Here is a 9,679-nt window from a genome sequence, read left to right as displayed (position 1 = left end):
GAGGGCCACTGTCCTCTCCCTTTAGATGAGGAGTCTCAGGGATAGGATTGTTACACTTGATTTAATTCATCATCAGTGCCACTCACATCCATAAGCACAAAGGACAGATGAAAAGAAGTTGGTTGAGATACGAACAGGTTTTTGGAAAGTGGAGTTCTCCCAGTAGAGAGGATTCCTGTGGGACTGAGGGAGTCACAGTTGCAGGGTTAGAGGTTAGCAGTAACGTGGGTGCTCCAGAGCCCACCAGGGTCACAGACATTAAGAGGGGACCTTGCCTCTTGCACTTGGTTTTGATTAATCATGGTTAGGGTTGAAAGTGGACACAACACAAGTTTCATTATTTCACAATGCAAAACAAGCCTGAGACAGGGTTACCTTCAAGGACTTCTTTTTTCTTCCTGGCCCAACACCAGGGGTGATTCCATCACCTGTAAGTCAGGTCAGAGTCAACGTGGGTCAGTGAATTGTGCAGTATGCACCTCGTGACACTTTGAAACCTGACTGCAGAATTTGGTGGCTCGGGAATTTGACTTCTGTTTCCCGGATGCAAAGGGATCTCATTTTGATCACAGGTCTCCTTCTCATCTCCCTCCCACCTGTGTCATTTGCCTCTTGAACGCAGAAACATCTCTCAGCACTGTGCCACCACCTCACCACCACCCCAGGGCAGGTAGGGAAATTCCAAGAACATAAGCCTCCTAACTACTGGGCAACATGTAGTGACGAATGAGAGAAGTGATTTATTTAATGAGTCAACTCCCTGGGCAATGCCCAGTAAGCCTGCCAGGACACAATTTTTATTGTTAGGCACCACCTAGTCAGTGCAGACTCATAGTGACCTTATGCACAACAGAACGAAATGCTGCCCAGTCCCGTGCCAACCTCACAGTCTTAGCTATACTTGAGTCCATTGCTGTGGCTACTGTTACAGCCCATCTCACTGGGGGACTTCCTGTGTTTCTCCAGCCCTCCACTTTACCAAACATGATATCCTTTTCCGGGGACTGGACCCTCCTGATAATATGTCCGAAATAAGAGAAACAAAAAGTCTGGCCATCCTAGGATTTCAAGAAGCGTTCCGGTTGTACTGCTTCCAACACACAGATCTGTTCATTCTTTTGGCAGCCCATAGTACTTTCAATATTCTCATCCAACACCATAACTCAAATACATCAATTCTTCTATGGTCTTCCTTGTTCGCTTTCCAGCTTTCACACACATATGAGGTTATTGAAAATACCATGTCTTGGGTCAGGCACACCTTAGTCCTCAAGCTGACTTCTTGGCTCTTCAACACTTTGTAGCAGGTGAACTCTAACAGAAACACATCTGGGGGAGCCTGGTGATAAGAACTTGCTATTGTTTCAGCTTGCTAAGCTGTGTTGTCCTTCATGTGCAAAGGTACGCATTCATTCATTCATTCATTCTAAAAACCTTTATTGATGGCCTGTGTGCTCTGTCTGGATCCGGTGCTGCAGAATGTCTTCACATGACAACCTTGTTGACTAAACACCACCAGATAGACCTACAATTGGTGCATGTCTCCAATGTTCAGCACCTTGGATTCCCAGCCACTCACTCCTGCTGACTCCACCACCCCTACAGATTGGCAAAGAGCCTCTTCAGCTTCCCAACCCTTCTCTTCCGTTTGCTGGCTAATAAATTCTAACCTGTGCCTCCTGGAAGTGAACTAGGATGTACCTGTTAGGATGTTGGAAATATAGTAGAAAGGGGCTGAAGACAAAAAGACGGCTGTCTTCCAAATTCACTTATAAGGTTTATGAAATTTGCCTTTCTTCCTAGATCAAAGAAAATTATTATGATTTTATATTTTTGATAAAATTCAACTTGATGGTATGACCTTTAAAGTTGCTTCTCCCTTCTGCTTGAAATATTTTTACCCCTTTGGGTTCACACATTGAAATAAAAGTTTATTAAATTGTACTGAAGGATGCAATCATTTTTGGCTTTTGCCTAACACTTACTATGCTAATAAAGGTTCTATTATCATCAATCAAACTTTATTTCCCTTCATTTTGTTTCTGAGTCACTCATATGCAGGGTTAATCATCGGAGCTGGGTGTCAGGAAATTAAGTGGCTCAGGAGGCCATTTGGGCACTTCTCACCTGTGCTAGAACATAGCCACCCAGACGTCCCAGAACTGGACATGGCAGGAGTCCCTCTTATCCTAGGAGGTTCTTCTCCCACCAGCTGTGAATGTTTGTGTGTGTACATGCATGTCAATACAAGTTTATTTCTTTCTTCATTTTAGTATAATAAAATATATATAACAAAAAAATTACCATTTCAACCATTTTTGTTTTTGTTGTTGTTGTTAGGTGCAGTCAAGTCAGTACTCACTCATAGAGACCCTGTGCACAACAGAATGAAACACTGCCTGGTCCTGGGTCAACCTCACAATTGTTACCACACTTGAGCCCATTGATGCTACCACTTTGCCAATCCATCTCGCTGGAGGCCTTCCTCTTTTTCTCTGACCATCCACCTTACGAAACATGATATCCTTCTCCAGTGACTGGTCCCTCCTGACAACATGAAGTATGAGAGACGAAGTTTGGCCATCCTGGTCACCAAGGAGCACTCTGGATGCACTTCTTCCAACAGAGATCTCAACCATTTTAATGTGTACATTAATTATATTCACCACACAACCAATATCATGATCTATTCCCAAATGTTCCTATCACCCTCAACAGAAACTTAGAACTCCATCTCACCCACCTCCAGTCTCTGGTAGCCATGAATGATCCTTAGTCCCTATGCACTTACCTGTAAATGGGATCATACAGTATTTTCCCATTTGTTTTATGTTTTCAAGGTTTGCCCATCTCAGCATGTATCTGAACTTCATTTCTCTTTTGTTATGAATAATAGTCCACTGGACATGTTATCAGAAGAGACAGACCGATCCCTAGAAAAAAACATCATGCTTGGTAAAGTAGAGGGTTGGGGAAAAAGAGGAAGACTCCCAACAAGATGGATTGGCACAATGGTTGTAGTCAGCTCAAACACAGCATCAATTGTAAAGATGGTATAGACTGGGCAGTGTTTTGTTCTGTTTGACCTAGAGTCTTAAGTTAGAACAGACTAAACAGCACCTAACAACAACAGCAGTCTATAATATGTTTGTACCTCATTTTGTTTATTCATTTGCTGATGGGCATTCAAATTGTTTCCGTCTTTTGACTATTGCAAAAAAATTACTGCATTGAAGACTGGTGTACGGGTATCTGCTGAGTTCCTGTTTTCGAGTTTCTTGACCTAAGATTAAGGTTGCTGGGTCACATGGTAACTGTATGTTAAACTTTTTAAGTAACTGCCCATCTATTTTCCTTTGTGCTTTGGGACACCACCTTCCTGACCTTTTATTTTGAAGGATTTTCATCCATAAACAATCAATCCGCTGAGTGAGCGGTAGTCTCGGCAAACTTTTGTTTGTCAGTTTGGAAGGACACGAGCCTAGGTGTAGTAAAAGGCATTTATTAGCATAGAAAATCTTAGGCAAGTGCCTAAAATGATTGCAGATTTTGGTGTGGTAAATTAACTTTTATTTCAATACATGGGGAAATATCAAAGAATCTTTATATAACTTACAACCAGACCATTTGCCATGAATCAGTTCCAACTCATGTTGGCCCCAGTTTCAGAGTAGAACTCTGCTCCATTGAGTTTTCAGTGGCTGATATTTTGGAAGAAGATTGCCAGTCTTTTCTTCCAAGGTACCCAGGTGGATCAAATGCCAACCTTTTGGCTAGACTGTTGGCATCATCCAGGAAGTCCATTGTACAGTTTAGTGGGATAAGCTCTGGACTGCTAACTGAAAAGTTGGCCGTTCAAGTCCAGCAGCTGTTCCTTGGAAATCTTATGCAGGTTTGCTATGAGTCGAAACTGACTTGAAGGCACTTAACAACAACAACAACAAGAATAAAATTAAAGCAACCCCTCATAGAAAAACATACAGATGTTTAATTAACTTTATTTACAGGCACCCCCCTCACCCTGCCCCTAATGCAGCCTTGTTGTTGCTGTTGTTAGGTACCATCAAGTCAGTTCTGACTCATAGCGACATTAGACACAACAGAACAAAACACTGCCCAGTCCTATGCCATCCTTTTGAGCTGCTACTGTGCCAATCCACCTAGTTGGGGGTCTTCCTCTTTTTTAATGACCCTGCACTTTACTGAACAGAGTGTCCTTCTCCAGGGACTGGTCCCTCCTGATAATATATCTGAAGTTTCAAAGACAGTCTTTGACATCCTGGCTTCTAAGGGGCATTCTGGTTGTGTATCTTCCTACACAAATTTGTTTGTTCTTCTGACTGTCCATGATACTTTTAATATTCTTCTCCAACACCATAACTCAAGTGCATCAATTCTTCTATGGTCTTCCTTATTCACTATCTAACTTTCACATGCATAGCATAATAATCCTTGTAAATCTTTAGGTAACAGAGTTGCCTTTGAAGCTGAAGACATGGAGCTGGAAGGAAAAGCTGTGGCCAGGCCTTGCAGAATGCTGCGTGGGCTCAGATGACTCACTTGTATGTGTCTTTGCTTTTCACAGAGTCAGGGATGGGAGCTATCAGACCGACATGCAACATGTCCACCCCCAGGGCTGTGGATGGAATTCAGCTTATAAATTTTTGCTAAGTTTGTAAAAATCCTCTCATTCTGCCTACATGTATCTCTTTCTAAAAAAGAATTTACTTAATGTGGGAGTGAGTTCACAATGAAAGTTAAGAAGGATGAAAGAGAAAAGAAATACGAATGAAAATCTCAGTCCGGAGAAAAAACAGTGTTTGTAAATAAGTATTTGCAAGATAAGATTTGGAATATTTGAAGGGTATTTTCTTATGTTCTTGTAAAAAGTGACTATGTAATAATTATTACTTTTTAAAATATAATAGGAACACTGGTAGTATAGGGGTTCTGACGCTTTGGGTTGCTAACTGCAAGGTCAGAAGTTCGAATCCACTGCAGGAAAAAGATGAGGCCTCGGAAAGCCTATACAGAGTCTCTATGAGTTGGAACTTACTCAGTGTCACGCAGCAGCAAGAACAGCAATAACAACGCAAAAATCTGTGACCATCAAGTCAATTCCAACTTAAGGTAATCCATGTGTGCAGAGTACAACTATGCTCCATTGGGGTTTCCTGGTGTGACATTTCATAAACTGATGATCAAGTCTTTTTTCTGAGGGCCTCTGGGTAGATTTCAACCACCAACTTTTCAATTAGTAGCTGCATGCTTAGCCATTTGTGATTATATTACATAATTTTAAAACCTAGAATTTGGCCAGTTGAGTAGATTGGCTCAAGATAGGAAGTACCTTTTAAAGACTGAGCAAGACAGAAATTGTAATACAGAGTTCTGGTCCCAGGTGTCCCAGGCCTACATTCCCAGGGGGGCTTCCCATCAATGGCAGCTTTCCTACTGTAGGGCAGGGCTCCAGGGGTTTCACCTGCTGTTCCATTCGCTCAACTGCCCTCTTAGCCAGCCCAGGGCTGTAGCCACCCAATCTCCTCTGGGAGAAAGCTGTCTGCTGTTACCCTCTTCACACACACACACACACACGCCAACTGCAGGCTCACTCTGATGTCCAGGACCAATTTTCACTCCTTCCCTCTCCACCCTCCCAAAGAAATCTCTAGTTACTGACAATAGAAAGGACATGTCTTGCTCCTACCCCCATCTCAATTATTTAAAAATTTGTTGTTGTTAAGCGCTATCGAGTTGATTCCAACCCATGGAGACCCTGTATAGGGTTTCCAAGAAATCACAGGTGAGCTTGAACCACCAACTTTGCAGTTCAGAGCAACTTTGCAGTCTAGCGCATTAACTCACAGTGCTATACCAGGACTCTGTTTAAGAATAGAAAGGGGGAATGCAGAAATAGGAACGCGATTAGTGTCAGTTGTTGTTGTTGTTAAGTGCCATCGAGTCGGTTCCGACCCATAGCGACCCTGTACAGGGTTTCCGAGGGTGTAAATCCTTACGGGAGTAGAAAGCTTCATCTTTCTCCCACGGAGCGGCTGGTAGTTTCCAACTGCTGACCTTAAGGTTCGCAGCCCGATTCGTAACCACTACACTACCAGAGCTCAAAGTAGGGAACATAATTCTATCAATCCCTGCTCATACGAAGCATTTGCCACAGTGGGGGATTATTGCAACACCTGGCCTTTACCTCTGCCTTCCTCCTCTTCCCATGCACAGAGACCCTGCCAACTGTCTGAGGACCACACTAACTCCCTCTCTCAGCTTAACTGTCACACACTGTGCAGAGCTTTGTAGAAGGACTTGCTTTCTCTGTTATTGGAGAATCTCTTCTTCTGATGAAAACTGGAACCAAAGGACTTTAGGAATTGTAGCCAGCTAAGTCCTGGTATGGCAATATAGGCTAATGTGTCAGACTGCAAAGTCATTTGAACTGCAAGGTCAGTGGTTCAAGCTCACCAGCTGCTCCTTGGAAACCCTACACAGGGTCGCGATGGGTTGGAAACGACTTGACGGCACTTAACAACAACAACAAGTAAAAGCTGAGGATGAGGCTTCAATGAGGACTGACAATGGTTTTTGTTGGGACAAAGGCTTGCAGGGAAACCCTAACAGGTAGAACTGATTTGCTATCAGATATCAAGGAGGAAATAAAATTATAAAGGAAGAAATTATTGAGTAGCCCAATGGGATTTCTTACTGTTTCATAAAGCACGTATTGAGTTTGCTGAGAGCATTATTCAACCAAACCTTTAATAACCCTTTAGGCTTTGCCTTTGTTCAGTATGTTAATGAGAGAAATGCCCGGGCTGTGGCAGGAGAGGATGGCAGAATGATAGCTGGCCAGGTTTTAGATATTAATCTGGCTGCAGAGCCAAAAGTGAACAGAGGAAAAACAGGTATGAAACGATCTGCAGCGGAGATGTACGGGTCAGTACCAGAACACCCTTCTCTGTCCCCTCTACTCAGCTTTTCTTTTGACTTGGACTATGACTTTCGGCGGGATTTTTATGACAGGATGTCCAGCTGTCCAGCATGTGTTCCTCCTCCTCCTCCTATTGTGTGGGCTGTAGTGCCCTCAAAACGCCAGCGTGTATCAGGAAACACCTCACGGAGGAGCAAAAGTGGCTTCAATTCTAAAAGTGGACAGAGGGGATCTTCTTCCAAGTCTGGAAAATTGAAAGGAGATGACCTTCAGACCATTAAGAAGGAGTTGACCCAGATTAAACAAAAAGTGGATTCTCTACTGGAAAGCCTGGAAAAAATTGAAAAGGAGCAAAGCAAACAAGGAGTAGAGATGAAGAATGATAAATCCGAAGAGGAGCAGAGCAGCAGCTCCCTGAAGAAAGATGAGATTAATGTGAAGATGGAGTCTGAGGGGGTTGCAGATGACTCTGCTGAGGAGGGAGACCTACTGGATGATGATGATAATGAAGATGGGGGATGACCAGCTGGAGTTGATCAAGGATGATGAAAAAGAGGCTGAGGAAGGAGAGGATGACTCTTAAGCACATAGTGGGGCTTAGAAATGTCATCCCATTATTTCTTTACCTAGGCGCTTGTCTAAGGTCATATTTTTCACCAGATCCTCTCCCCTAGTATCTTCAGCCACATGCTCACTGTTCTCCCCATCCTTGCCTTCCCGCGTTCATTCATTCATATTGCCCTGCGCCTGGTCCCATTTTCACTTCCTTTGATGCTCCTAATAGCTATGTTAAGTCTTACCCTGTAATTTTTGCTTTTAATTTTGATACCTCTTTGACTTAACAATAAAAAGGATGTATGGTTTAAAAAATAATAATAATAACCCATTTAAAGTGAGTGCTCTCATTACCCCCAGCTTACAGACAAGGCAATCGAGGGATGTAACTGTTAGCTGCCATGGCCTTGTCCTTGAATCATAGGGACCCACCCACAATGGAACACAGTATAGCCTGGATAGACTTTTGTGATCCACTGGAGGTTTACTGTCTGTTTTTTAGAAGTAGATGACTAAACTTTTTGTCTGTAAGCTTTGTTGAAACCTGTTCAGCATCATAGTAATGCGCAAGCCCACTAGTTCCCACTGACAAATGGGTGGGTGGTGGCTGTGGGTGAGGGGTTGCTGCTATGTGTTAGCAAATGTCCCTGAATCAGGTTTCTGAGGCTGTAAATCCTTGCAGGAAAACCTTATCTTTCTCCGGCGGAGCTGCTGGTGGCTTCAGAGTGTTGACCGTTAGCAGCCCAATACATAACCCACCACACTACCAGAGCTCTTGTGTATGAGGAGCATTGTTGAGTAATTGAACCGGGGTCTCTGGCATGGTAGGTGAGAATTCTCTTGCTCCAGCTGAGGTTTAGGGGAGTTAAAGAACTTACCAACCCCAGTGATTCTTGTCCCCTGGAAATCATACCCAATGTAACCCCTTAATGGGGGTTGGACATATGGACTCATTTGTAATGAATAGAATACAACAGAAGAAATGGGAGGTCACTTGCAGTGTTAGGTTCCCAAAAGATTGTGGGTTGAATTTTGTCCACAAAAAAGATACGTCAGCATCCTACCTGTGAATGTGATGTTATTTTGAAATAGGGTCTTTGAAGACATTGTTTGTTAACTTGAGTAGACAAGGCTTTCTGCTCCCACAAAGATTTAAAGCCTTGGAAACCCTATACAAGAAACTCTATAAGGTTGCTATGAGTTGGAATCGACTCAACACTTAGCAACAGTAACATATAAGAGCAAAGTGGATTCTAAATCAATATGACTGGTGTCCTTTTAAAAAAGAGAAGAGACACAGATAGATAGAGAAGGAAGATGGCCGTGTGAAGGCGGTGTGACATTGTGACAAGCCAAGATGCTGTGGGAAAGCTAGGAAGGTTTTTAGCCTAGAGTTTTCAGAATGTATGGCCTCGCTGAGACAGCATTAGCCTCCAAAACTGTGAGCGAATTATTTCTGGTTTTACTGGGTTAGAGCAGCCCTAGGAAGTTAATAAGAATTTTTTTTTTTTTCTTTCATTTGCTCACTCTAAGGGAAAATAGTTGCCTTGCTCTTATATTGTGAGCTACCCTAGAGAAAACCCACATAGCAAGGAGCTGAGGGAGGTTGCTAGCCATGAGCCAGTGAGGAGCCAAGGTCGTCGGTCTAACAGCCTGAGAAACTAAATGTGGACAGTCACCACTTGAGTGAGTTTGGAAGTAAATCCTTCCCCGGCGGAGCCTTCAGGTGACGCTGAAGTCCTGCTAGTAACCTGATTATAACCTAGTGAAGATCTGAGGCAAAAGTGCCCAGCTACTCTGGGTGCAGATTCATAACCCTCAGAAACAGAAAAAAATGTCTTGTTTAAAATCACTAACCTGAGGTGTGTGTAATTTGCTATATAGCAATAGATAATACATTGCTTCACAGATAAAAGGAGGGGTCCATGAAGGAAACCAAGTGACCAGTTCAAAAGGACACAACACAAAAGCAATACATTTTGCTCCAAGGAAGTCTTCCAATTTGAGAGAGATGCACTCTTCTCTTGGGAGAGAATTTCTAGATCAGATCAAAGTGGGAGCAGCAAGAAATATTGCTGAGGTAGACCTGTGAGAATGAGCAGGGTGTCCCCTTCATGCTGCCTTAAAATACCTTACTCTACCTTCTCCAGGGCCAGGAAGGTTCCACCATATCACCCTCATATA

The 9,679-nt window shown here is 43.1% G+C and overlaps 1 pseudogene; it reads left to right on the top strand.

The window, feature by feature from the left end:
• The first annotated feature begins 2,906 nt into the window (after positions 1-2,906).
• Positions 2,907-7,523, top strand: LOC102841779 (annotated as a pseudogene).
• Positions 7,524-9,679: the final 2,156 nt, after the last annotated feature.

Source organism: Chrysochloris asiatica, unplaced genomic scaffold (genome assembly GCF_000296735.1).
Source record: "Chrysochloris asiatica unplaced genomic scaffold, ChrAsi1.0 scaffold00166, whole genome shotgun sequence".
Taxonomy (NCBI): Eukaryota; Metazoa; Chordata; class Mammalia; order Afrosoricida; family Chrysochloridae; genus Chrysochloris; species Chrysochloris asiatica.
Note: the sequence above shows the minus strand (reverse complement) of the source record. Positions and strands in the feature narration are given on the sequence as shown.